General features: G+C 36.8%; 1 protein-coding gene and 1 non-coding gene across 8 annotated transcripts in view; one reads left to right on the forward strand and one right to left on the reverse strand.

Moving 5' to 3' along the window:
• RASGRF2 (Ras protein specific guanine nucleotide releasing factor 2) overlaps window positions 1–27,109 on the reverse strand; it is a 320,212-nt gene that overhangs the window by 260,370 nt on the left and 32,733 nt on the right. The window lies entirely within an intron of this gene.
• On the forward strand, window positions 13,448–13,554 carry LOC141503591 (U6 spliceosomal RNA). Its single transcript, XR_012472937.1, has one exon. It is a non-coding gene; the product is annotated as a U6 spliceosomal RNA (small nuclear RNA).

The raw sequence follows: 27,109 nt of genomic DNA on the forward strand, positions 1-27,109 counted from the left end.
GACCAAAATTTGAAAGCATCAATTCTGTGACATCAGCTTTCCTTATAGTCAATCTCTCCCAATCATATTTATATTACTATTGAAAAAGATCATAGTTCTGACTATATGGACTTTGTTGACAAGATGATGTCTCTGCTGTTTAGTATAAAGTCCATTTTTGTCATTTCTTTCCTAGGCTGCAGACACAAACTGCAGTGATCTTTAAGCCCAAGAATATAAAATCTGATATTGCTTCCATTTCTTCTCTATTTTCCAAGACGGGATGGGCCTGGATGCAATGATTTTAGTTTGCTGCTGTTGTTGTTGTTTTTAATGTTAAGCTTCAAGAATGCTTTTTACACTTTTCTTCCCCTTATCAAGAGCTTTCTTAATTCTTCTTCACTTTCTGCCATCAGTAGCATATGTCATCTGTATATCTGAGGTTAATTCTGATTTTTGTTCATGTGGTATGTCATTTCATATGATGTATTCTGCATATAAGTTAAGTTAAAAAGTGTATAGCTTTGTCACATTCCTTTCTCAATCTTGAACCTATCCATGTTTACTTCTAACCACTTCTTCTTGATCTGCATACAGGTTCCATAGGAGACAAGCTGATCTGGTGCTCCCATCTATGAGGACTTGCCACAATTTACTGTGGACCACATAGTCAATGAAGCAAAGTTGATGTATTTTCTGGAACTCCCTTGCTTCCTCCATAACCCAGAAAATGTTGGCAATTTGGTCTCCAGTTCCTCTGACTCTAGGAAAAACCAGCCTGCATATCTGATAATCCTCTGTTCATATATTACTGAAGCCTAATCTGTAGAATCTTAAGCATAACCTTGTTATTATGAGAAATAAGCATAATTATTAGCCAGTTTGAACATTTCTTTGTTTGGCATTTCCCTTCTTTAGGATTAGGATATAACTTGACCTTTTCAATTTACATTCAATGAATGTATATATGTGGGGGGGGCTTTCTCTGTTATCCTGAAGAAGCTTGGAGCCACTGGAGCATCATAAGTAAAGAAACTGCATAAACAGGCCTATGTTTTTAGGAATGAAAAATAAATTTGGCAACTTTGTAGAAGATGGTTTTGAGAGGGGAGGTAACAGAGGCAGGTAAACCAATTGGAGGCTACTACAATAGTCTAGTCAAAAAGTAATGAGATATATGCTTAATAAATGTTCACTGAAGTTAATTAAGCAATTAAACTTAAACTTGAAAAAGTCTAAGAAGATACCACAGAATAAATTTTTTAAAGAATCAAATGTTCCCAAATCAAAAGACATTCTTTTCTCTCACTCATTTAATGAGCATTTCTAAACTCAATCTAATACAAAGAGGCTGATTCAGATGTTAACCTGATTGTTCACCCTGAAATTTAACTTGATACCAACTAAAATCTAGACTTCAATCTAGGTCCTTTCTCTCTCTCTCTCTACTAGTAAGGGTCTTGAATGACTAATTCCCAATCTAACTAAAGAAAGAATGAATTTGCCTTTTTTGGCTTTCCCTTTCAACTCAAAGGATTTTTTATTTCTCCATCTCTTTGCCTAGTAAGAGTAAATAACTTTTCCTCTATAATCAGAAGAAAGTTTATTGTAACTTCACTCTCTGGGAAGGCCTTCAAATCCCAGCAAAAGGGTAGAGTGTGAGGACGCCAATTTTGTAAAGTAGAAGGTTGTTATAACACAATCAGGAGTGAACAAGATTAGCTGGGAGAGAGCAGGTAAGAATAATCCCAAGCAGACAGGGATGATTAAAGGTTCAAGATGGGAGGGGGAGTGGTACAAAGGTAATCTATACATTATATTATTTTCAGCTACAGCACCAGACTGATGTCTATTTGCCCCCCAACTACAAGGTCAATAAGCTACCTCTATTCTCACCTCTCTCTGGCATCCATACATTATTATGGTTCAAAATGAAACAAATCATTTAGTTTTAGTAATCCATGCTGATAAAGTCACAAAAGCTTGAATAAATAATCAGAATGGCTTTATGTCCAAAATAGTTCAATACATCAAATTATCATTAGGAGCTCCTATTCTCTACTTCCATCCTAAAACAAAATTTTATAGTCTTCATTTCAGTGAATAATATGGCCGTGTATTTTTAAGTTGTTTTTCTTTTGTGCTTTCTAAAAAATTCAAATCTGCATGAAATAAATGCATTTTGGGTCAGTTCAACAGTCACACAAAGAACTCTAATGAAGCCTGCAGAGAACTGTAGATTTAGCAGTTTGTCTTTGACATTCCTTATAAAAACTTAGCACTGCTTTGAGGAACACTATAGGTTTAATTTCCTTGGCTTGGTGACTTTATTAGGCATTTTCTCCTCCTCATACGCACTACCTATAGGCAAATGAAGGTGTTCCACTTATGACCAGTGGCCTGATCTCTCCCCATTCACCAATTAAAGCTATCTCTCCTCTCTGTCATCCCCTTAGGACTAGATTTTCTTGCCAAGCTAACATAAGAAACTTTTGTTTTTGGGAAGGCTTCAATCTTCTAGAGAAAATGTCTCCTCCCCATTTGCTGAAAAAACCATTTGTGACTCAATTGTGTAAAACTAAGCAGTTGTGAGGAAAGAGATGCATTAAACTCAGCAGGCTAGCATAAGTGATATTTTCTGAAAAGGTGGGGCCTTGAATCACCTTTTTGCCTTATAGTATAGGAGAAAACACTGTCTTTACATACCAGTCAATGTTCAGTGAGGGCAGTTAAACAAGATAATGCCTGATTTTTCTATGTCTCTATTAAAATCTTACCACATTCTACTGCAGTATAATTATTTTTGTTTATGTCTCACTTCTCCTCCCATGGTGCTTTACAAAATTTTATTTTTTTATTTCTCTCCTCCCCCAAAAAAGGGAAACAAGTCAAGTAAGAAATTCCCTAATTGGCCCTCTTCCAAAGTAAGTATCAATTTACATTTATATTCATCATCTCTCTGAGAGGATGCAAGTAAAATTCATCATTACTAGCCCACTGAAATCATGGTGGATCAAAGTTTTAGGGTCTTTAGATGCTCATTTTTACAATATTGTTATCATAAAAAATGTTATTCTAGGTCTGGCTCATTTCAATCTCCATCAGTTCTTATATATCCTTCCAAGTTCCTCTGAAAATATCTGATCCTCCTTCACAAAACAATATTCCTGAATTATATTTCCTGAATATAATTTTTCAGCCATTTTTCCAATTGATAAGACACCCCCTTAGTTTTCCTCTAGTAAAATATAGCCACTTCAATACAGTCAATATAGTCACTTCAATACAGCATTTACAGGAATACCAACTTTTATTGTGCTTTGCTGTATTGTATTTTTTACACATTGAAGGTTATGGCAACCCTGCAGTCTATCAGCACCATTTTACATAATGAGCTCAAAAAATATTTTGGTAATCCTCACAATATTTCAGACTTCTTTGTTATTGTTTTATCTGTTATGGTGATCTATGATCAGTGCTCTTTGATATTATACTAAAATTGGGGGGGGTATTAAGAACCACAACCATGTAAGATAGCTGAGCAGTTTGAGGGCACAGTGGATAGAGCACTGACCCTGAAATTAAGAGGACCTGAGTTCAAATCCAGCATCAGACATTTGACACTTACTAGCTGTGTGACCTTGGGTAAATCACTGAACCCTGATTGTCTTACATCCTGGGCCATCTCTAGTCGTCATATCTAGCCACTGGATCCTGATGGCTCTGGAGGAGAAAGTGAGTCTGGTGGGTTAGCACAGCAACCCCTCACTGAAATCCAATTCACTTGCAAGTCATGGCATCACTTTCCTGATGTCATGGTCTTTTTAGAAAATGAAAGATAAACAACAACAACAACAACAACAATTAGACAGCTAACATAATTGATAAATACAAGTGTTCTGACTACTCCACTCATGAGCCATTTCCCATCTCTCTCCTTCTCCTTGAGTCTCCCTATTCCCTGAGATGTTACAATATTAAAATTTGGTCAATTAATAACCCTACAATGACCTATAAGGATTCAAATAAAAGGAAGATTCAATTTATAGCAAACTTCATTTTTGTCTTAATAATAAGAAATTGACACCCCAACCTTCAATAACCACCACCCGGATCAGTCAGCCAATCAGAAACATTGAGACAAGATTCTCCCCCAACAAAAAGATTTTGACTCCCTGAAGGTTCAGATGATGATAAGAATTTTTTTTCAATAAAGTTTTTTTAACTATGGTATATACATTTTTTAATAGAGTACTAGTTCACACTTCATAGACTATGGTATAATGTAGACATAACATTTATATGTACTGGGAAGCCTAAAAATTCATTTTATTTTAGAGATCTTGAACCCAACTAGCAATACCTCTGAAATATGCCTGTATTTATCTAACCCTCCTCCACAATTTTCTTTTTTCTTTTTTTTTTTGCAAGGCAATGGGGTTAAGTGGCTTGCCCAAGGCCACACAGCTAGGTAATTATTAAGTGTCTGAAGCTGGATTTGAATTCAGGTACTCCTGACTCCAAGGCCAGTGCTCTATCCACTGCGCCACCTAACCACCCCATCCTCCACAATTTTCTACCCAGTCCTTAAAACTTCTTTTAGAGATGTTTCCCTCTGTCCTACTGCAGTCAACATCATAGTGTGGGAGTAGCTAGGTGATGCAGAGGATAGTAAACAGTTCCTGGGGTCAATAGGACCTGAGTTTCAATTCAGCCTCGGATACTTGACACTTACTAGCTGTGTAACCTTGGTCAAGTCATTTAACCTTGATTGCCTTGCCATCTCCAGTTGTCCTGATTCATATCTGGCCACTGGACCCAGATGGCTCCAGAGGAGAAAGTGAGACTAGTGACTGAGCACAGCCCCTCTCACTCAAATCAAATTCACCTACTTGTCATAGCATCACCTCTCTGATGTCATGAACTTCTTTGAAAATGGCCAACATCATCATGGGGGCATGACGCTTTATATCCTTCTTGGTTTCTTTTAATAGGAGGCTTGCAATAACATTTATCAAAGTATGGTAGCCAAAGAAAGAACTTTTGTTCTAAGCAGCCACAGGGATTGCAGGTGGAGCCATAAGGGAGTGGACTGCTGTCCATTCCAGTAGCAATAATAGATTTGATTTCTAATCTAAAAACAAGAGATAGAAAGCATGGGGGGGGGGGGCAGACAAGATGGAACATCATATATTAACAGCAGAGAAGATAACAAAATACTTACCCTAGTAGACTTTACTATCATGATGAAACATAGATAACCCAGGGCTAGGTTTCTAAAGTAGGTTAGGAGAGGTTTTCCCTTCACTCACCTACCAAGAACAGTTCATTCAGCCCATAGTGCTGTCAGAACAGACTAAAAAATTCAGAAAAATCTAATCTATTCCGACTTGTCTATATGATGTAGCCATGCATCAGGGGCTCAGTATCCAATGAATCAACACTGGAACCGAATGAGATGTTAGAAAACATCAAGGCTAAACCCTTCATTTTGCATGTGAAGAAAATGAGACCTAAATGAAATATCAAGATAGTACCCAGGAAACCACATGGAAAGAATAGTTCTTGTTGAGCTATATCTTGCTCTCCGTGACCTTATTTGGATTTTTTTTGGGGGGGGGGGGGGAATATTCTGGAGTAGCTTGTTATTTTCTTCTCTAGTTCACTTTATAGATGAGAAACTAAGGCAAAAGAGGGTTATGTGACTTGGCCAGGGTCATACATCTAGTAAGAGTCTGAAATCAAATTTGAAGTCAGATGCTCCTGACTCTAGGATCAGCATGCTATACACTGTGCCACCCAGCTGACCAATATAAGGACTAATTCATTGCTAATCCATCTTGCAACAGGTGATAAACAGTGATTTTTAAGAATGCTTACTTGAAAATGAGTGGTTAAGGAGAGGGAAAATTGAGAAATAGACAAGTATTTTTGATTTCATAAAGAATAAGGTATCGGGGCAGCTAGGTGGCACAGTGGATAAAGCACCGGCCCTGGAGTCAGGAGTACCTGGGTTCAAATCCAGTCTCAGACACTTAATAATTACCTAGCTGTGTGGCCTTGGGCAAGCTACTTAACCCCATTTGCCTTGCAAAAACCAAAAAAAAAAAAAAAAAAAAGAATAAGGTACCAACTGTAGGTGAGATATCATAACTCAAGACTCAATAATCCCAACAAAATAATCCTAACATCAATCATCTCTCAACAAATCTCATTTATGATGCACAAAAGACCCATAATATTTTTATCTATCCCAACAGTTTTCCTTGTGATCAGTAGACTAGAACATCCAAAAGAAAGAAATAAAAAAAAAGAGCAGACAAAAAATCAAATGTATGGGAAATAAATAAAAATCTATTCATTACAGTTTGGGGCTAAAGGTTAGGGAATAATTTCTAAGGCCACTAATTTGATATATACTTCAGATGCCTTTGTCTAGGGTAGAAGATTAATGAGCTAAAGAAAAATAGCAAGGAAAATAAATGCCATTTCCTACATCTTCTAAAAAGATATAAAAAGCACTGGAACTAATTATCAAGAAGATCACAAATATGCCTAACAGATGGGTAGATAGGCTAGAGGAAGGAATAGGGACTGAGGAAGCTGTTTCTCTATCATGAGAACTCTTCAACTGTGTGCACTGAAAATGAAGAAATGTAGAGACATCACAATTGTGAGTCTGTTCACAGCCCTGGAAAAAGCAACAAGTTTATCTAATAGAAACCTCATTAGTTTTTATTTAGTTTTTATTTATTTATCAACTAAATAATTAGAATTGAATTAGTCTGCCTCTTAAACAGAAAACAGTAAAGGGCTTTCAAATAGAGCAAATAGAATGAAAATAGATTACAGTCAACACAAAGTCAGAGACAGGAAAAACAAGCCTCATTATGATAAATTTGAAAGGTAGCATGGCATAATATATAAAGGTCTGGTCTCAGTCAAAAAGACATGGGCCCAAATTCTGCATTTAACACATTTTGGTTCTGTGATCCTGTAAAGCAAACCCCATAATCTCTCATGCTCCAAGCAACTCTAAGACAAAGATACAGAGCAAGAGCCTCCTCTAAAACACCTTTAATTCTTCATGACCTTCTGGCAGATTTCTGATTTGAAGCTGATGCTAAAGCAAAGGAGAATGACAGTACTGATATGTAGTTATCCCTTCCACAATGTGGTGGGGTTGGGGGAGTCAGTACTCCTGACTCCAGGGCCGGTGCTTTATCCACTGTGCCACCTAGCTGCCCTGATACCTTATTCTTTATGAAATCAAAAATACTCATCTATTTCTCAATTTTCCTCCTCTCCTTAACCACTCATTTTTTGACTCTTCCTTCATATCAGAGAAATTTGAATTATTTTGTATTAAAAAATAAAATAGGTTGATATTATACAATACTATAAGTATATTTTATATATTCATTGCAGAGTTTCTAAATTTTTTCCTGTGGTCTGCAGCTTCTGCAAAACTCCTCCAAAATTCCCATTTAATTTTTTATATTAATTCAAAATATATCAAAACTCCATTGGGGAGAGTCAAGATGTGGGATAGCTGTAATATTGATAGCTGTCCTTCATATAGGTCTCCCCCCACCTCCAAATGTGCTCACACAGACTTGGTTGACAACTCTTCCAATTTGTAACAGGTGCTAAATTCCTAGGTTAGGGTTGACAAAAAGTCTGACAGTTGCAAAGAGTGATGGCACAAATAGAAGAAAACTTTCTTCTACCTGAGTTTCTTACTCACTTAATGTGAACAAGTAACTCTGATTTTGAACATTTCATTCCAAGAATTGGCTAAAATTCTATTGCAGCATATATAATCTGTATGAGATTGCTTACCATTTTGAGAAGGGGGAAGGGAGGGAAGAAGGGAGAATAATTTGGAACTCAAAAAAATTTTAAATGAATGTTTAAAATTTGTCTTTATGTGTAATTGGAAAAAATAAAATACTATTTTAACAAGATAATCAGGCCTTAAAAGAGTACTGGCATAACCATTCCTGAAGCTACAGTCAAACCTGTTTGTTTCTGTTTTGGTCATATGCCATCTGTGACAGTGAACGTCACAAAATGAAAGATTTTCCTTTCTTAAGGAAAGCTGACTCTAGGAAAACAAAACAAAGTATAGAGGGAAAAAAAGCAAAAGAGTCCAAAAAATGAAAAGAAAAAAGGTATTTGCCTAGAAGTAAGGGGACATTCTCTAAATTACTCTATCCCTCAAATAACCATTAGAATGTAAGCTCCTTAAGGGCAATACTCTCATTTTTATAGATTTGGCTGACTCTTCCATGATTTTCCTTTATGGTGATTTTGTTACCTTAAAGTAGTGTTTGGTTTCAACTCCACTGAACAAGCTGCCCCTCCCAGGATAACTCGAAATTCATCATCACACTCCTGCCACCTCCCTCAGCCTCCTCTCCCTTCTGATTGAAGGGTTGGAGAGTGGAGTTCTATTTCTCTCAAAGTTTCCTGGTGTATCTCTCCCCCTCATCCTCAGCTCTTTGCAGTTTTCTTTTGTGTTATCTTTCCTATTAGACTGGAAGCTATTTGAGGGTTGGGACTCTCTTTTTCTTCTTTGGATCTCTAGTCACTTTACTGAATTGCAATGACTGAATTTTTAGAAGTAGTCTAGTAGTTTAAATTGGTTAGCCTTGAAGTCAAGAATTCTGCCTCTCACAAACTGTGCTACCTAAATTCTCAGCCTAAAATTTTTTTATTGTTTTGGTTCAGTCATAAATAACTCTTTTTGACCCCATTTGGGGTTTACTTGGTAATCTTAGTAAAGATACTAGATAGATAATTTTTACAGATGAAGAAACTGAGCCAATAAGGTTAAGTGTCTAAGGTCACAGAGCTAATAAGTGTATCTGAGGCAGAATTTGAACCAATCTGATCTCAGATCTTCCTGTCTCCAGATCTGGTGGTCTATCTACTATACCATCTAGCTGAACCTGAAAGACTCTAAGCTCATTCATTTCTCTCTAGGCTGCACTTCTTTGGGTTTTCTCTGACTTCACCAAACCCCAGGAAGCTTATTGTTGGGATAATATCATCAGCCTTGGATACTCTATCTTAATACTACCCTCTGCCTCTCTCTGATTGGAGAGTGGAGCCATGAACTTCAAACTTTCCATTAAGGACAGAACTCAGGATAGACATCTCATTTCTTATTTGGCTATGCTACTTTAGGACTTCTCTGCTGATCTCTACTATTCCCCTTTTTCACTTCCCCATCCAGGCCTGGTATCTTCTTCTCTGCCCAAGTTTTTCTGCTTTTTTGTGTATGTATTGTCTTCCCCCCATTAAATTGTAAATTCTTTGAGGACAGAGACTGTCTTTGTTTCGGGGGATTTTTTGTAGTTATCTCCAGGGTTTAGCACATAGCACATACTTCATTAATGGGTGGGAACTTCTACTACCCTTGAGTTTCCTAAAGCAAAGGAATTGCAAAAAAAAAGAACAAACAAACCCACAACCAACCTGAGTTTGTTGGTATTACAAACAGAACAATTTCAAAATGAGGTATATTATAGCTAAATTGCATTATATATGTGTGTGTATGTGTTTAAAATACCTCCCATTTGCTAGACAATATTAAACAATCTTTTCATCAACTGTGCTATCTGCTTTCTGCCCTCCAAGAAAAAGAGGGGAAATGGCTGTTTATGGGTATGTTTCATCTTCCAATTCACATTTGCTAACCCGAAGCTGGCACTTTATGAAATCATATCTCACCATACTTCAATAATAGCTCCAAACTCTGAAAGAATGTTATTATAATGCTCTGGTGGTAAGGTTTATTACCAAAACAACAATTTATATAGCGAAGTCTTCAGAGAGATTATCAGCATGGTAGAATGTCTAATCAAAAAAAAAAATTATCCGGGAATTGACATAACCATGGAAACATGTCTATAAATTCATTGTTCAAATCCAGTATCCTGACATCTTTAGCCTAATTTATTTAGCAAGCAGTCTGTCTTCAAGCCTCAAAGCAGAGACTCATTCCTGGGAAATGAGCTTAAGCTAATGACCTATAGAGTTAGGAAGCAGAGCACAAACATTTCAGGCATGATAAAAATGGACTGTCAGAGTCTAAGATATATATACACATATATATATATAATATATATATATATTATATATATACATATATACACACACATATACATAAATAAAGGAATAGCATTTACTAAGCACCTACTATGTTCAGGCACTGTGTAAGTGCTTTCCATTTCTACATAAAGATAATCATAAGCACTATAAAGAAAAATGCCATCCCCCCCGAATTTAGGATAGCTGGACCATACAAATGAGAAGGGAGGTTTAAGGTTGATGCTAATTATAAACACAAAAATGTGTTTGTCAGGGTTATATTCATAAACTAGGATTTCTTAATAAATTTTAATTAATTATAAATGACTTCTAGGTACTGACTACATACACATCACTGTGTTTCTACTACTATTCCCAACAGCTGACACTTATGTAGATGGCACTTTAAGGTGTATGTATATAAAACACTTAACATACATTATTGCATTTGATAACAACCTTGAAAAATATTGTGTATCAAAAGCTTTATAATTTTCATTTTACAAAGGAGATTCTATTATTATCATTTAATTAGTTTGCAATTCACCTCATTGAGGGATTGATGAACATCCAGTAATAAATTTGTAAACAAGAGAAGCAGAATGCTTCCAGAATTACAGAAATTCCTAACAGCTAATATTTACTTTTGTTTTATATGTGAACCATTCAGTAAACTTTTACATAAAGTAATTTTTACACAATATAAATTTGTCTCCACCTACCCACTTCGTTAACCTATCTGACAAAAGCATTTCTGAAATAATACCTTTAAGTTGTCATAAAATACTGAAATGTAGGCATTAGTGTCCCATGATAATAAAATTATGAAATGAAAGGAAAAATTAACAATAAAATACACCGTACTATACAGCAAAGTTAACATAGGTGTGCAGCATGTTGCCCCTTTAACACTTATCACTGTTGTCTGACTGCACAACTGTTTTGTGAAGCTATTGAGAAATGTTTGAACCATGGTTTTATTTTTTCCCTCATTTATCTGATAAAAAACAAATAACACTATCTTTCAGAATTCTTTACCTAAAGTTGAATTTGTGTAATGAGAATTGATATAAAGCAAGAATTGTCTATATAGTGTTTTAAGGTTTCCCAAAACACTTAACAAATGTTATTTTATTTGCGCTTCACTATATACAACCTGTGAAATAGGTATACTTATTATCTTCTATTTTAGAGATGAGGAAACTAAGTCAAGGTTGTTATTATCAAATAAGATAATGTATGTAAAGTGCTTTATATACATACACATTAAAATGCCATCTAGAAAAGTGACAGCTGTTAGGAATAGTAGTGGAAACACAGTGATGTGTATGTAGTCAGTACCTAGAAGTCATTTATAATTAATTAAAATTTATTAAGAAATCCTACTTTATGAATATAACCCCAGGGTTATACAACTAATAAGTGTCCACAATTTAAAATTCTTATTGACTAACAATTGATTGAACTCAAGTCTTTTTGACTGAAGCTCAGCAATCTATCCACTGTTTATGTGGTTGGAATACAGCAACCTTGGATTGGGACATGTGTCACAAAAGGTTAAGAAATTTATCCAAGATATGGAGATAAATATGTTTCAATGGCCTTGGAACACAATGAAAACCCATGAACTACAATCAAAGCCAGATCTGAAAAAAAATGGAATATTCATCAAAGATACACATAAGATCCGATGAGATAAAAGAATAGTTTCATGCTGAAAAATTCAAGAATATGAGTAACAAAATCTGATGAAGCTTAATCAAAGAAAATAAATTATCATAACAGAATGACATATTGCATATTAAACAATTTTTAGAGATGTATATATTTATAAGCACTTTATATGTTTTATATAGTGTATAAATCAATAAATTTAACTATTTTGCTCTGTCCAGAGTAATTTGCATTCCACAATGACACATATACATACATACCCACACCTACATACACACATGTATTCACATATATATCCATATGCACACATACACAACTCATTAGAAAATAATTTCAAGGAAAAATGCAATTTTAATACTCAACAATGTAACAGAGACCATGAACATAAGCAGCAAATACAGTTTAAAAACTTAACATAGAATCACAGAGGCAGGATTACTCAGTAAATATTTCTTCTTAGATATGAATCTCCAAGGAAATATAAGGTACTAGGAAGAAGGATATATATATATATATATATATATATTCATATATATATAATATAGACATATTATATATTATTACTTTCCTCCTTCCTAGAACTATATATATATATATGCAACTTTCTAGGCATCTAGGGTAGACTAATGCCCATGTGTTTTGACCAGTACAATCTTGTGCCTTCATGAACACAAGGAAACCAAAAAAAAAGTCACATTTATCATGAATTGTGGATGTTGCTTTGCCTCTCCTAGGTTCTTTTGTTCTTGTTCAGTTATTTCAGTCTTATCCAACTCTTGACCCCATTTGGAGTTTTCTTGATGAAGATATTGGAGTTGTTTGCCATTTCCTTCTCTGGTTCTTTTTCCAGTGAGGAAACTGAGGCAAACAGGTTAATGATTTGCCCAACATCACACAGTTATTAAGTGTTTGAGGCCAGATTGAAGCTTAAGAACATGAGCCTTTCTGACTCTAGGTTGGATGTTCTTCCAATATACCATCCAGCTCCCCTACTCACTGAAGCAAGCTCCTTATTCCCTTTCTTTGGTCAAAGTTGAGGAGAAAAGGGGATTAGCTGACCCTTCTTCATAAGGGTGTTCTCCTCTATGATGGCTGTGGGGGCTTGAGTGGAAGCAGAAGCAGTGGTCTTAAAGCATATTGCTGCTCTCAGGATCCAGGGCTTTCCCTACTAAGATCTGAAAGGTGGCAGTAGTCAGACCTATAGTGGCAGTTAGTTGCAGTGTTGGTTGTAGAGATGTCAGATCCCTTCTTAAACAGCTTCATTTCCTGCCCTGATGTCTACTGGAGATCAAAGACTATTGGTGGCACTACTGATCTAAGGGACAAACAAGATTTTATACAATTTAAGATCCCATATCTTTAATAGGAAGGGCAGTTAGGTGGCACAGTGTACATAGAGCACTAAGCTTAGAGTCAAGAAGATTCATTTTCCAGAATTCAAATCCAGCCTCTGTGACCCTGAGCAAGTCACTTAACCCTGTTTGCCTCAGATTGCTTATCTGTAAAATAAGCTGGAAAATGAAATGGCAAACCACTCCAGTATCTTGTCAGGAAAACCCCAAGTCACATAGTCAGACACCACTGAACAGCAATATTTTTAGAAAGATGCAAGTATCCTGAGCTGATAATAAGCCTTTATGAGAAAAGTCAATAAGAAAACTTGATTCCTCTTTGTTTACCACTGAAGTGCTCTGTAGTGTTCGCTTCAGCGGCACATATACTAAAATTGTAACAATACAGAAAAGATTAGCATGGCCCCTGCGCAAGGATGACACGCAGATTCGTGAAGTGTTCCATATATTTTTCATTAAAGCAGCAGGTGTGAATGTTCAACCATTCTGGCCTGGATTATTTGCAAAGGCTCTGTTCTAATGTCAGTATTGGAAGTCTCATCTGCAATGTAGGAGTTGGTGGACCTGCCCCAGCAGCTGGTGGTGCTGCCCCTGCTGGAGGTGCTGCTCCTGCTAGTGCAGCTGCCCCAGATGAGGAGAAGAAAGAAGCAAAAAAAGAAGAATCGGAGGAGTTTGATGATGACATGGGTTTTGCTCTGTTTGACTAAATATTTTTTGTAACATTAAATAAAGGGCTTAATTCAACTAAAAAAATAAAAAAAAATAAAGTGCTCTGTAACTCCCCATTTTGTACCTCTCTTGAGGGGAGACACCAGAGAAGGCAGATATATCTACCCTAAATAGTCCAAGCAATTGGAGAACATTAAGCTGTACATGTCTTTCCCCTAATGCTACTGAATCATCCCACAGCTGGTTTAGTGCTCCAGAGACTGCTTCCCTTCAGGATAAATAAGCAAGAGTTTAATCCTCATGTGTCAAAAGCCTCTTAAAAAAAATTACTTGGTTTGTTTACCTTTTTCCTGATTTTTTTAAATTATTCAGCACAATAAGGAGAGTCAATCGATTGGTATTAAATACTCTTGATAAGATCTGGTTTAACAAATTACAGCATTTATTGAATGAATTTTTAAAGTTGAGCAAAACATTTGGATGTCTCAAGTCACTCACAATGCTTTTCCCAAATGGAAGGCTAAAGAAATTAAGGTGGTTGTTCACCCTGTGTGACCTTATGCAAAATGCTTCTTCTCTCCAGGTCTCAATATCCTCACCTATGAAAGGAAGAAGTCAGACTAAATTACCCTAAAGTCAAGGTATGCTAATGGAAATAATAATAATAATAACTAGCACATTTGGTGCTTACTATTGCTAGGCACTATGCTAATTACTTTGCATTATCATCTCATTTGATCCTCTCAACGCTATTATCTATATTTTACAGATTAGGACACTGAGGCAGAAAGAGATTACATGACCTCACTCAGTGTGTCACACAGCTAGTATCTGAGGTTGGAATTGAACTCAGGTCTTACTGACTCCAGACTCAGCTTTCTTTCTGTCTGAAAAGCATTTTGTAATTATGTTTATATAATTTTGGGTTTGTCTTGGTAGATAAATGATTCCCAGATATTTTATATTATCTTCCATTATTTTAAATGAATTTCAAATTTTTGCAGGAATATTCACTAGAGAAATTGTTCTACAGTTTTCTTCTTTTGTTTTTTCTCTTTCTGGGTTAGATATCAGTTCTAAATTTATGCCATAATTAATTTAGGTAAAATTGTCATTTTTTTAATATTGGTTCTGCCTACCCAATGAACAAAATTACTATTTTTTTCAGTTGTTTAGATATGGCTTTATTTGTGTGAAAAGTCCAAGGACTTCATCTACTGAGCCATCTAACTGCCCCAGGAAATGGTAAATGTTTAACAACTAGCTCTCTAGAAATGTAAAATATACTTTTAAGTTTAATTTGCATTAGTAAAATTTTCTCTATCACTTTCTTAAGTCTAGAAAAATCAACAAAACAAATCAAGTCCTGATTTGCAGCATTTGCCAATTTCCTTGGTGTAAATTTAACAGTTAGTTCATCAGAGCTGATGCAAGTTAGCTCCAGCACATCCCTAATAAAGGTCCCTAATATTCTAATATTTTAGTTATGGTGAGATAGTGAGGCATAATGAATAGAAAGGGATGAATGTGGAGCCAAGAAATTAGTTTCTAATACTTATTAGTTGTGTGATTTAACCTAAATCTCAGTTTTCCCAGTTGACTTATCAGTCAACAAGTATTTATTAATCACCTAGTACTGGTCATGCATTATGCTAATAATGATGTTTCTCCTTCATTCTTAAAGACCATGATATCAGAGAGGTGATATCATGACAAGCATGTGAATTAGATTTGAGTGAGGGGTGCTGTGCTAAGTCACCAGCCTCATTTTCTCCTCCAGAGCAATCTGGGCACAGTGGCCAAATACGGATTAGAAAACTGAAGATGGCCTTGGATGTGATACAGTCAGGGTTAAGTGACTTGCCCAAGGTCACATAGCTAGTTGGTGTCAAGTGTATGAGACTGTATGTAAATTCAGGTCCTCCTGACTCCAGTGCTAGTGCTCTATCCACTACACTACCCAGCATTATGTTAAGTGCTACAAAGAAGGGTGGATACTTTCAAAGACCTCATGGTCTAAAGAGGAAGACAACTATATACAAATGCAATGTATACAAGAAATATAAAAATAAGTCTCAGAGTAGAAAAGACTTGGGTTCAAATCCTGTCTCTGACACCTGTGTGATCCTGGACAGATCACCTAGTCTTTTAGTACCACAGATAATTCTCTCAAACTATATGTTGAAGAACAAGAGCATGGGTGTAAGATTTCTCAGAAGGAGCTCCCTATACAAATGGAATCATTGGTCCAGAAGCTCCCATACCAATAATACTTACCTCACCACATTATTGAGAGGTTCAAAGAAGATAATTAACCTAAGTAATACATTTTGCATACTTTGAAATACTTTAGAGATGCATACTATTATGATTCAGCAATAGCTAGCTATGTGAAGGAAAATGCTCTTCGCCAATCATCATTCCTTATAAGTATTAAAGACACATCAAATATGGGTCAGGCCAAAGTTATGTCATTTCTCACTCTTGTTATCTCTCCTTTATATCCAGATCCCATGTGTCCTGTTTATCATGGCTGCTTAAAACCATGTCTAATTTTATAGGTAAAGTCAAGTCAACAAAGTATATGTGATGTTCTGATTATGCTCAATGACAGACAGTTGCTGCCCTCAAGTAGTTCACATTCTATTGGGGAAACAACAGAAAACATTGTAAGGGGTTTTTTTTTTTTATGTCAACAGGATTATTTGTTTGAATTTGCATGGGGCTGAATTCATTGTAACTGAACAGAATACTGACCCCATTTCTTTAATCACGTCTGTGCACTTTCTGCCCTCCTATATAACAGGCAAACAACTCACCCCAGCTGTCCCGTGCCCCACATCTTATGGGATTAAGGGGGTGGGGAGGAGAAAACATAGATCATAAAATACCAGGAGCAAATGAGGTTTCAGAGGCTTTCTTTTCCAAGGAAAAAATTTGCCAACCTTGAGAAATGGATTATTCTGGCAATTCTAATTCCCCTTCAGGAACCGTAGGGTGAGAGGAAAACCCAAGGTTCCCACCAATGTTTCCTGGTGTTGTTGGGCAGAGGTTGTTTTAGGGAACTGTGCAAGAGGAGCAAATTTCTTTCTCCTCCTGTTTAAAATATTATATGGTCCCTGTTCCTGGATCTCTGGAAATTGGATGAAGAAACTGAAGCATGGAGAGCTTTGGCCTTACTCAGAAATAACAGAGCCAGATGAGTGGCCTAATTACACAATCATACCAAGTTAACTTTTTAAAATATTCTTGAGTGATGCTGAAATAATGTGACTACTTGGCTATTTTTAAAAACAACCCTGACACAGTCTAAATTTTTTATTTTTTTAAAGCAAGCATTATTTCTTGAACCAAGTGGCAAGGACTATATTAAGCACCAGGAGCAATTTTTAAAAAGGAGAGAATATAATTTCTGTCCTTAAGTGGTTTCCAATCTAGCTGAAGAGAACATTCATAATCAAGCAAAGCAATACATCATCAAAGCTCTAAGAGACAAACTATAACTGGAGTACAGAGAAGGCAGGCTTTCATCATAGACTTGTCAAGGATGGTTTTATGGATGAGCTGAGGCTTGAGTTGGGATGATAAGAGGATGACAAGACTTATATAGGCCAGGAGATTGGAAAAGTTCATTCCTGACTGGCAGAGAAGAATGAATAATGGTCATAGAGGCAGAATAGTAACAAAAATAAATCATAAAACATGTAATGGTTACAGAGTGCTTGGCATGCATTTTCTAATTTTAGCCAAACGAGGCATATAGTATAAGTATTTTATCAAATTTTCCTGAGTAGAAAGCTGAGTTTCAGGAAAGTTAAGTGATTTGCCCAAGGTCAACCAAGCAGTAAGTGGCAGAGATTCAAAGGTAGGCCTTGACTTAAAAGTCATGAGATCAAAAATAGAGGAAGCTCTGAGGTCACTTAGTCAAATTACAAATGAGAAAATTGAGGCCCACAGAAGTCATATGACTTATATATAAGGTCACACAGATAATAATCATCAGAGTTTGAACACAGGACTCTGGATTTTAAGTACCATGTTCTTATGTGTCCCTTTCACAATGCTGTTTCTTTATATAAAGAGAATGTTTGTTCTTTTCCACTATACCCCACTACCTCAAAAACTGGCATAACATGTCTGATTAAAGTGATTATAGACACTTAACATGAATGGGAGAAATAAGCAGATAGGTGAGGGCTAGATGATAAAGATGAAGAAAAACAGGCAGGGGAGATAAATTGGAAAAGATAGGGTATGGAATTCCTTCTGTGGAATGAAATTTCTCAACCCCAAAGACACAATCTCTAAGTCTCATTTTCTGTGAATTAACACTTGAAATAGTAAAATAAATAATTATAGAATCACAGAATAATGGAGCATAGAAGGGAAACCAAGAAATCACCTAGGCTAGCTTTCTCCCTCTAAGAGTGACACGTTCAGTATATCTGGATATTTCAATAAATCTCACTGATGTGCAATGGGCAGAGCACTGGTAAGATTGAAAGAACTCTGGTCCTCTGTTCAAATCTTGCCTTCAAAATATACTAGTTGGCTGACCATAGGCAAATCCCTTAACTTCTCTGAACTTCTGTTTCTTCTACTATAAAAGAGGTATCAAAAAAACCCACTCCCAGAAGGCTGTTGTGAGACTTAAATAAGATAATGTATGCAAACTTTTTTGTAAACTGCAAACCACCATATAAATGGCTATAATTATTTTTGTAATCTAGTCACATCTGCTCATTCTGAATGATTTTCATAGAGGATCTCTTCAAATTTGGGGGGTACTACAGTTATTCCTTTTGTGGATGAAATTTCCCTGGCTGCATCACACCCTAGTAATCAAGATGTCAATTTGACCACTTCCAAGTTAAAGAGATAATCCAAGCATTCCACAATTGGAAAAACCTTGAGAAGATTCTTTAGTGTTTATGTGTGGGAACCTTGAACTGACATTGCAGATGAACAATCAGCTGGGGCTCACAATGATGAGAAAGAAAGAGAACAACCTGGAGAGATAGGATGAAAACTCATCATATCTTGTAACATTAATGTTCAAGTACTTTTATATGGCTGTAAATCACAGAATATTATGGTCTCCTAAGAATCAAAACCAAAGGTCACCAAAAGGATATTGGAAAGATGCCCAGTGAGGAATAAATAGGCTACCAATGTTATTTGCCTGTGATAAATAACATGAAGGTCATCATAAAAGATGCATGTATCTGGAAAAGTTGGCATGCTAGTCATATATTAAAAATGAAGTCTTGGTATTAAAAGTTAGGGGCGGGGGGGGGGGGGCAGAGCCAAGATGGCGACAAGAAGGGATGGAGTTTTAGGAGCTCTCTGATAAAATTCATCAGCTAAGGAGTCTAACTAAACTTTCTAGAGACAGAACCCACAAAGGGACCCAGTGAGGCAGTTCTCCTACTCAAGGTAACCTGGAAAAGAGCAGAAAGGCTCTGCTCCCCGGGATCGGAGAGGCAGCCTGCCAGAGGGGTGGCCCGCTAAAGCCAAAGAACTTCAGCCTCCCGGAGGCAGCCCCAGGGCGCTGGGAGTCTCAGCTCACAGTAGCAGGGAAGTCTCCTGAGCTGCACCCCGAGGAGCACCGTGGGGGAACAGCGGGGGACCTCTGCCAGAGCCAGCACATGAAGCATGGTCTTTCCCCAGCCTTGACCCAGGAAACAGAAGCAGGCGGAGCCAGTAAGCAGGAGCCCCCAGGGCATGAGCCCATTGAGCTGAGGGAGGGGAGTGAAGAGAGACTGCAGAGCTCTGTCCTCTGCCCCGGGAACAGGACTCTGGGGCTCTGACCACATTCAGATCCTGATCGCAGTCTAGGCTCCCCCATAGAACAGCAGGGACCCCCTCCACCTTAGCCCGTGGCAGAGAGGGGCGCATATGGTCATTCACAGATCAGGAGGGAGGACAGAGCCTCACACACTGAGACCCTTGTGGGAGTGTCCCAAAAGCTCAGGAAGCACCCCAAACCAGGCCCAGGCTGGGAAAATGAGCAAGCAAAGAAACAAAAGGAAGACTATTGAGAAATATTTTGCAAATGAGCCCAAGAAGGATCAAAATACTCAGTCTAAAGATGAGGAAGCACAAGCTCCTGCATCTAAAGACTCCAAGAAAAACAGAAATTGGGCTCAGGCTATGACAGAGCTCAAAAAAGACTTTGAAAATCAAATGAGGGAGTTGGAAGAATAACTGGGAAAAGAAAGGAGAGAGATGCAGGAAAAACATGAAAATGAAGTCAGCAGCTTAGTCAAGGAAACCCAAAAAAATGCTGAAGAAAATAGCATGCTAAAAACCAGCTTAGGTCAAATGGATAAAACAGTTCAAAAAGTTATTGAGGAGAAGAATGCTTTAAAAAGCAAAATTGGCCAGATGGAAAAAGATAAGAAAACTCTCTGAGGAGAACAAATCCTTCAGACAAAGAATAGAATTCAGGGAGATTGATGAATTTAACAGAAATCAGGAATCAATACTTCAAAACCAAAAAAATGAAAAATTAGAAGAAAATGTGAAATATTTCTTTGAAAAAAACAACTGATATGGAAAACAGACTTAGGAAAGATAATTTAAAAATTATTGGAATACCTGAAAGTCATGATCAGGAAAAGAGCCTTGACATCATTTTCAAAGAATTACTACAGGAAAACTGCCCTGATATTCTAAAAGCAGAGGGCAAAATAGAAATGGAGAGAATCCACTGATCCCCCAGAGAAAGAGATCCCAAAAAACCAACCCCCAGGAATATTATAGCCAAGTTCCAGAACTCCCAAGTCAAAGAGAAAATATTACAAACAGCCAGAAGGACACAGTTCAAATATCATGGCGCTGCAGTCAGGATCACACAGGACTTAGCAGCAACTACATTGGAAGCTCATAGGGCTTGGAATACAATATACCGGAAGGCAAAAGAGCTTAGAATGCAGCCAAGAATGAACTACCCAGCAAGGCTGAATGTCCTCTTCCAGGGAAAAAGATGGACTTTCAATGAACCAGGGGAATTTCAAATGTTCCTTTTGGAATGGCCAGAGCTGAACAGAAGGTTTGATCTTCAGATACAGGACTCAGGTGAAGCATGGAGATTGGAGGAGAGGGGAGAAATATGAGGGACTTAATGAGGATGAACTGCATGTATTACTGCATAGAAAAATGACACTGATAATACTCATATGAACCTTCTCAGTTAATACAGCAGGTAGAGAGAGCTTTTATAGTTGAAGCACAGGAGAAAGCTGAATTCGAAGATAAAATATGGTGTAAAAATGGAGTCAATAGAAAAAAAGGGAAATGGAATGGGAAAAAGAAAAAGGAGGGGGGAATAGGCCAGGATATTTCACATAAGATTTTTTTTTATTACAATGAGCTATTGCAATGATATGGAAGTGGGGAGGCAAGGGGGAATGAGGGAACCTTTGCTCTCATCAGAGATGGCTAGGAGAGGAAACAGCATATATACTCAATGGGGTATAGACATCTGGAGTAAGAAGGAGCAGGGAGCAGGGGGAAGGGGTGGGGATGTGAATAAAGGAAGAGAGGATGGACCATGGGTGGAGAGTGGCCAGATATAACACATTTTCTTTCTTACTTCTTGCAAGGGGCTGGGATTGGAAGGCCAGGTGGATACTGGGCCTAAGGGGTGGTATGGGGGCTCAGGGCCTCTTGGCCCCAGGACCAGGAATCTGTCTGCTGCGCCACTCAGTGACCCTACAGCAGAGTCAGAGTGAAAGGAGTGAGAAAACAGAGTACATGGTAGTGGAGAAATAAGAAAGGAGGGAGTTGCGATCAGCAATGGCAACGGTAGAAAAATATGGAAGTAACTTTTGTGATGGACTTATCATAAAGAATGAGATCCACCCATGACAGAGTTGTTGGTGTTGGAACAAAGACTCAAGCACATTTTTTGTTATTATTATTTGGGGGAGGGTGCAGGGCAAGGGGGGCTGGATGGCCTGCCTGGGGCCGCATAGCAGGGTGATCTTTGGGTGTCTGGGGCCGGATTTGGACCCAGGTGCTCCTGGCTCAAGGGCCAATGCTCTGTCTGCCACCCAGCCACCCCTACTATTATTACTATTTTATTTTATTTTGGGTCTTTTTTTCTTTTTTTTTTTTTTTTTTGGTTTTTGCAGGGCATTGGTGATCGGGTGGCTTGCATGTCACATGGCTGGGTGATTGTTGGGTTTACGAGGCTGGATATGGACTCAGGTGCTCGTGGCTCCAGGGCTGGTGCCTCGTCCATTGTGCCACCTGGCCATACCTACAATTATTACTATTTTTTTTTATTTTAATTTTTTTTCTCTCCCCTTTACTTTTTTCACCCAAGAAAGTCTATCTATATTCACGGGGGAGGAAGGGTATTTTGTTTACTTGTAAACAAGAATATTTTATTAATGTAAAAAACCATTTGTACAAAATTAGAATAAAAAATAAATTAAAAAAAAGAAAATGTCAAAAAAAAGAAGTCTTTCACATGCCTTCTAGTAGTGCTTCCAAATTTGTCCACTGCTTAAACCTCTAACACCCACATCACTTTAATCTACCCTCTCTTAATAGATTACTTTTCCTTATGAAGTATAGAGAAAATTGAGGTCATCCATCTTGAGTGGGTTTATCTCCTTTCCTCAAAATCTCTCTACTTAATTATCCATCTTTTCTTCCTTTTCTCTGATTTCAGAAGATAAGATGTTCCTTTCCCTTGATAAATTAATCTATTTGTAACCTTCAAACCACCCTTCTCTAACAGGAGTTTGCCTCATCAATCAAGCCCTCTTTCATCTTTCCCTGTCTCCCAGTTCTTTTCCCTCTGTTCACAAACATGAACATGTTTGTAGTTTCTCAGCCCTCATTTGACTATGCCATTTTCTTTAAATTATATCCTCTCTCCTCTCTTTCACTGCCAAGCTCCTATTCAGTGACATTTAGTATCACCATCTTCTTGCCATTATTCATTACCCAAGTATCATTTCCCAATCATTTCCAAACTATGTGGTCTGCACTACAACCATCCTCCTCCCACTCTAAGAATCTTGTACTCGTTCCTTGGGAAAAGGAAAAAAGGAAAACAGGTTAAAGTTTCACTTTCTATTGCCCAGAACTCTGTGTCATTTTCTGGACATTACCACCAAGTGAGACCCCAAATATGAATTACCCCCCCACTCTTTCTAGCTCCCTTTTGGCTGTTGTCCTCCCCTATTAGAATACAAACTTGAAAGCACAGGATTTCTACCAAGTGCTCAGCATAGCATCTAACACATGGCACTTAACAAATGCTAAATATCTACAGGTGATCTAAAAACCACATAATTTGATACTTTCTAGCCCAGAGATTGTTAACCTGGGCTCTATGAACTTTTAAAAATATACATTTTGGCAAATAGTTCAATACAATTAGTGCACTTTATTCAATGTACATAAGGGTATTAGTCTGAGAAGAGATCCATAGACTTCACCAGATAGCTAAGTATGTCCAAGACATTAAAAAGTTTAAGAAATTCATCTGAGTCTAACCTCTTTTCTTTTTTTGGTTTTAAATTCAATTTTATTTTATTTCCAGTTTAAGATTTTATTCCTCTCCCTCCCCCTTTGCCACCCACTGAGAAGGCAAGAAAAATAAAACCCATTTATAAATATGTATAATCATACAAAACAAATTTTCACATTAGCCACGTTCTAAAAAAGAAAAAGAAAAGAAAGAAGAAAAGAGAAGAAAATAACTAAGTCCATTAGTTCTCTATTTGGAGATGTAGAAATAAATAGCATGCTTCATCATGAGTCCTTTGGAATTGTGATTGGTCACGGGGTTAAGAGTTACTAAGACTTTCAAAAATGATAAATTTTATATTGCTATTAATGGATAAATTCTTCTCTTCATTCTGCTCACTTCACTTTCAATTAATTTATACAAGTCTCCTTAAAGTCTATACCAATACCAATCAGCAAAAATTTAGCAGGTTACATGGTACCACAGAACATGTTATATTTCCATACATTTCATAGATTGCTTACATCTATCATCAACCATAAAAATCATCCCTTGGAGACTAGTCTTCCAACAAGGAACCCTTTCAGCTAAGTTGTTCAGCTAAGTTGGATAATAGATATACCATCTCTGTTGCTAGATAAGAAGTCCATTCCTGTGAGGTCAGAGGTAACTTTGGGTCTCAAAGGCTCCCCCAGTAAAATTCAAGTTGTCAAGAGGTACTTTCCTATGATTTTTTTTTCTTTTGGTCAAAGCAACTCACAAGGATTGTCTAAGGCAAAGAGGGTTACAGCTCACCATTTTGGTAGGAAGAATGCCTTTGCTAACAAATTCATGGATGTTTCAAAGTCCTGTATTATGAATGTTGCATGTGATTCCCCACCCCCATTCCTACCCAGCTTCCACATCTGGATCTACATCCTTCATAAATTATACAAGCAATACAATTAACAAAAGTCAAATGAATGACAGCTTCTGTGAAATGTATTTGAAAGTTTTTCAGAATGCCAAATATAAATCTTGCTTTCCTTCTTGGTGTTCACTTTATTTGCTGTTGCTTAAATGTTAGCTCTAGCAATGAAAATCACCTTCTCTCCTCTAAATCTGTAATGTCATAAAACTCTTGACAACTAAATGTGTTCTTAACATTGTATTCCACCATGGAAACAAAACACCAATCACATTCAAGACTTGTTGGAGCTCTCCTCACAATCTGGACTCACTTGTAACAATACCAATCTTTTATTCTTATACAGTATTCTTTTCAGATTAGTTTGGGAGGTCTTAGCTCACTTTCAAACAATTTTTTCCATTAACTGGCAAGAGTTCCCATAGTACTCCACACCCTCCATATCCTTCCTGAGCTAGGTCACTTAAAAATAACTATTCACTGAAAAAAAAAAAAGAGTCCAGGAAATTATTTTAATGGAAAATCATTGGCCATATTAGCTATCAGAGGATGGAAAGATATCCCAGGTTTGTCCTCAAAGGGATTCCAAATTAGAAGAACCTGTATCCATTAGTGATAGCACTAGCTTGTTCTTCATTTCCTATATCACTTCCCTACTGTAGCTTCTCTGTGTTATAAATCAATAGTTTATAGCAGAACACATCCCAGTTGGAGAAGAGGGATCTATCTTTATTTCTCATATCATAATAAAATGAAGATTATAAGCCCTTCTTATTTATGCATGCCACATAACTCTATGCTTTCTTAATTGTCCATATGAATCAGTCTTTTGTTTTGCAACATTAATAACTCATAAGACAAGAGGAGAGGAAATAAATTATTTTATTAAGTAATTAATATGTGCCAAAGTGCTAGGCACTTTGCAAATGTCTTATTTGATCCTTAAAATAACCCTGGGAGGTAGGTGCTGTTATTATTCCCATTTTACAATGGAGGAAACTATGACATAAAGAGATTATGTAACATGTCCAGGGTCACACAGCTAGGTAGTATCTGAGGTCAGATTTGAACTGAGATCTTAACTTCTGGTCCAATGCTCATATCAAGTGCCCCATCTATAAGATAAATGCATGATGCTTAAGACCAAAAGGAATTAATGCCTTGGTAACATACCTAACTTTTAACAACTGGTCATAAAAACATTTGGCTCCAAAATATTTCTTTGGGTTAATGCAAATTTTTTGAGCCTATTCTAGCTCAAAAAAATTCCTAACAGATAGTTTTATTAAAAATAGGACCAAATCAAAAAGAAAGGCTGTGAAATCTAGTTCACAAATAATTAAAGCACAGGAAAGAAATCCATCTGTCTAGGACGGCTTAGGGACAACACTATTTGGAATCATGGGAAGGAGGTAAGATGGTTTCTGTTCATTCCAACTATATAGTTTATTAAATTTTTTAGACCTCCTTTCTCCTTCATCCTCCATATCCATGCCAAGCACAAAGTCTGTCAATTCCTATTTCAAAATATCTCATATCTAGCCCTTTTTATTATTGCCATCTCCCCAGTTTAAGTCCTCATCACCTCACTTCTGAATTACTATAGTAATTTTATAACTGGTTTCCCCACCTTCACAGTATCTTACATACTTCTAGATTCAACTTTCAAAAATATCTAAATCCTGAGAATTCCCAATAGCTCCTCACTGCTGATAGTAAAGTATCCAAACTTTTCAGCTCAGGATTTTGGACCCTCCACAATTTAGACCACCATACCATTCCTCAATGTTTCTATCACTACTTCCCCAAATTGTACTTCTACTCTAAATAATTTGAACTCCTGACTCTAAAATACTTTTCCCATGCCTTTATTCATGATTTTCTCAAAGTCTAGAATTTTCTTCTTTCTTCTGTTCAAATCCTACCCATTATTCAAAAGCCAGATTAAGTCTACTTGCACTTACTTACTGTTCTAAGATCTAGTTCTTAGAAAAAGAAGAAATAGGAGAAAAACAAAATAGTCCCTATTCTCAAGAAGTTAGGTCTAATAGAGGAGAAAACATGGCAACAACTGTATACATAAAGGATAAAGGGGAAGGCATTGATTTGGTTGTTTTTGTTGGGGCAAGACTATTTAGTTTTAAACATTCTATTTTTAAAGCTCCAAATTCTCTCCCTCCCTTTCTATTTCACCCACTGAGAAGTCAAAAAGTGATATCCATTACACATGTAAAGTCATACAAAGCATATTGCCATATTAGCCATATTGCCCAAAAAAGCAAGAAAAGAAGATTAAAAACAATGTACTTCAATATGCTTTCAGAGTTCATCAGTCCTCTGTCTAAAGTTCAATAGCATTTTTCATCATAAATCTGTTGGCATTGTTAAGGATCACTTGTATTGATCAGAGTAACTAAGTCTTTTAGTTGATTGTCCATATAATATTGCCAATATGGTATACAATGTTCTCCTGCTCACTTTATCCTATATCATATAAGTCTTCCCAAGGTTTTCAGAAACTATCCCCTTCACCATTTCTTAATGGTATTTACAATGGTATTACATCACAATTATATACTATGACTTATTCAATAACTTATGATAGGTATCTTCTCGATCTTCAATTCTTTGCCAGGGAAAAAAGAACTGCACTGAACATTTTTTATAAATGCCCTTTTCCCTTTTTTCAATCTCTTTGAGATACAGACATAGTAGTGGTATTTGCTATTGCAAAGTTTTATAGCTCTTTTGTGCATAGTTCCAAATTGTTCTCCAGCCGAAGTAGTTCACAACTCCAACATTTTATTAGAGTCCCTATTTTTCCACATGCCCTCTGACCTTTGTCATTTTCTTTTTCTGATTTGCCATTCTGATAGATGGGAAGTGGTACCTCAGGGTTCTTTTCATTTTCACATCTCTAAGTAATATTTCAAATGACAA

This window comes from Macrotis lagotis, chromosome X (assembly GCF_037893015.1).
Source record: "Macrotis lagotis isolate mMagLag1 chromosome X, bilby.v1.9.chrom.fasta, whole genome shotgun sequence".
NCBI lineage: Eukaryota > Metazoa > Chordata > Mammalia > Peramelemorphia > Peramelidae > Macrotis > Macrotis lagotis.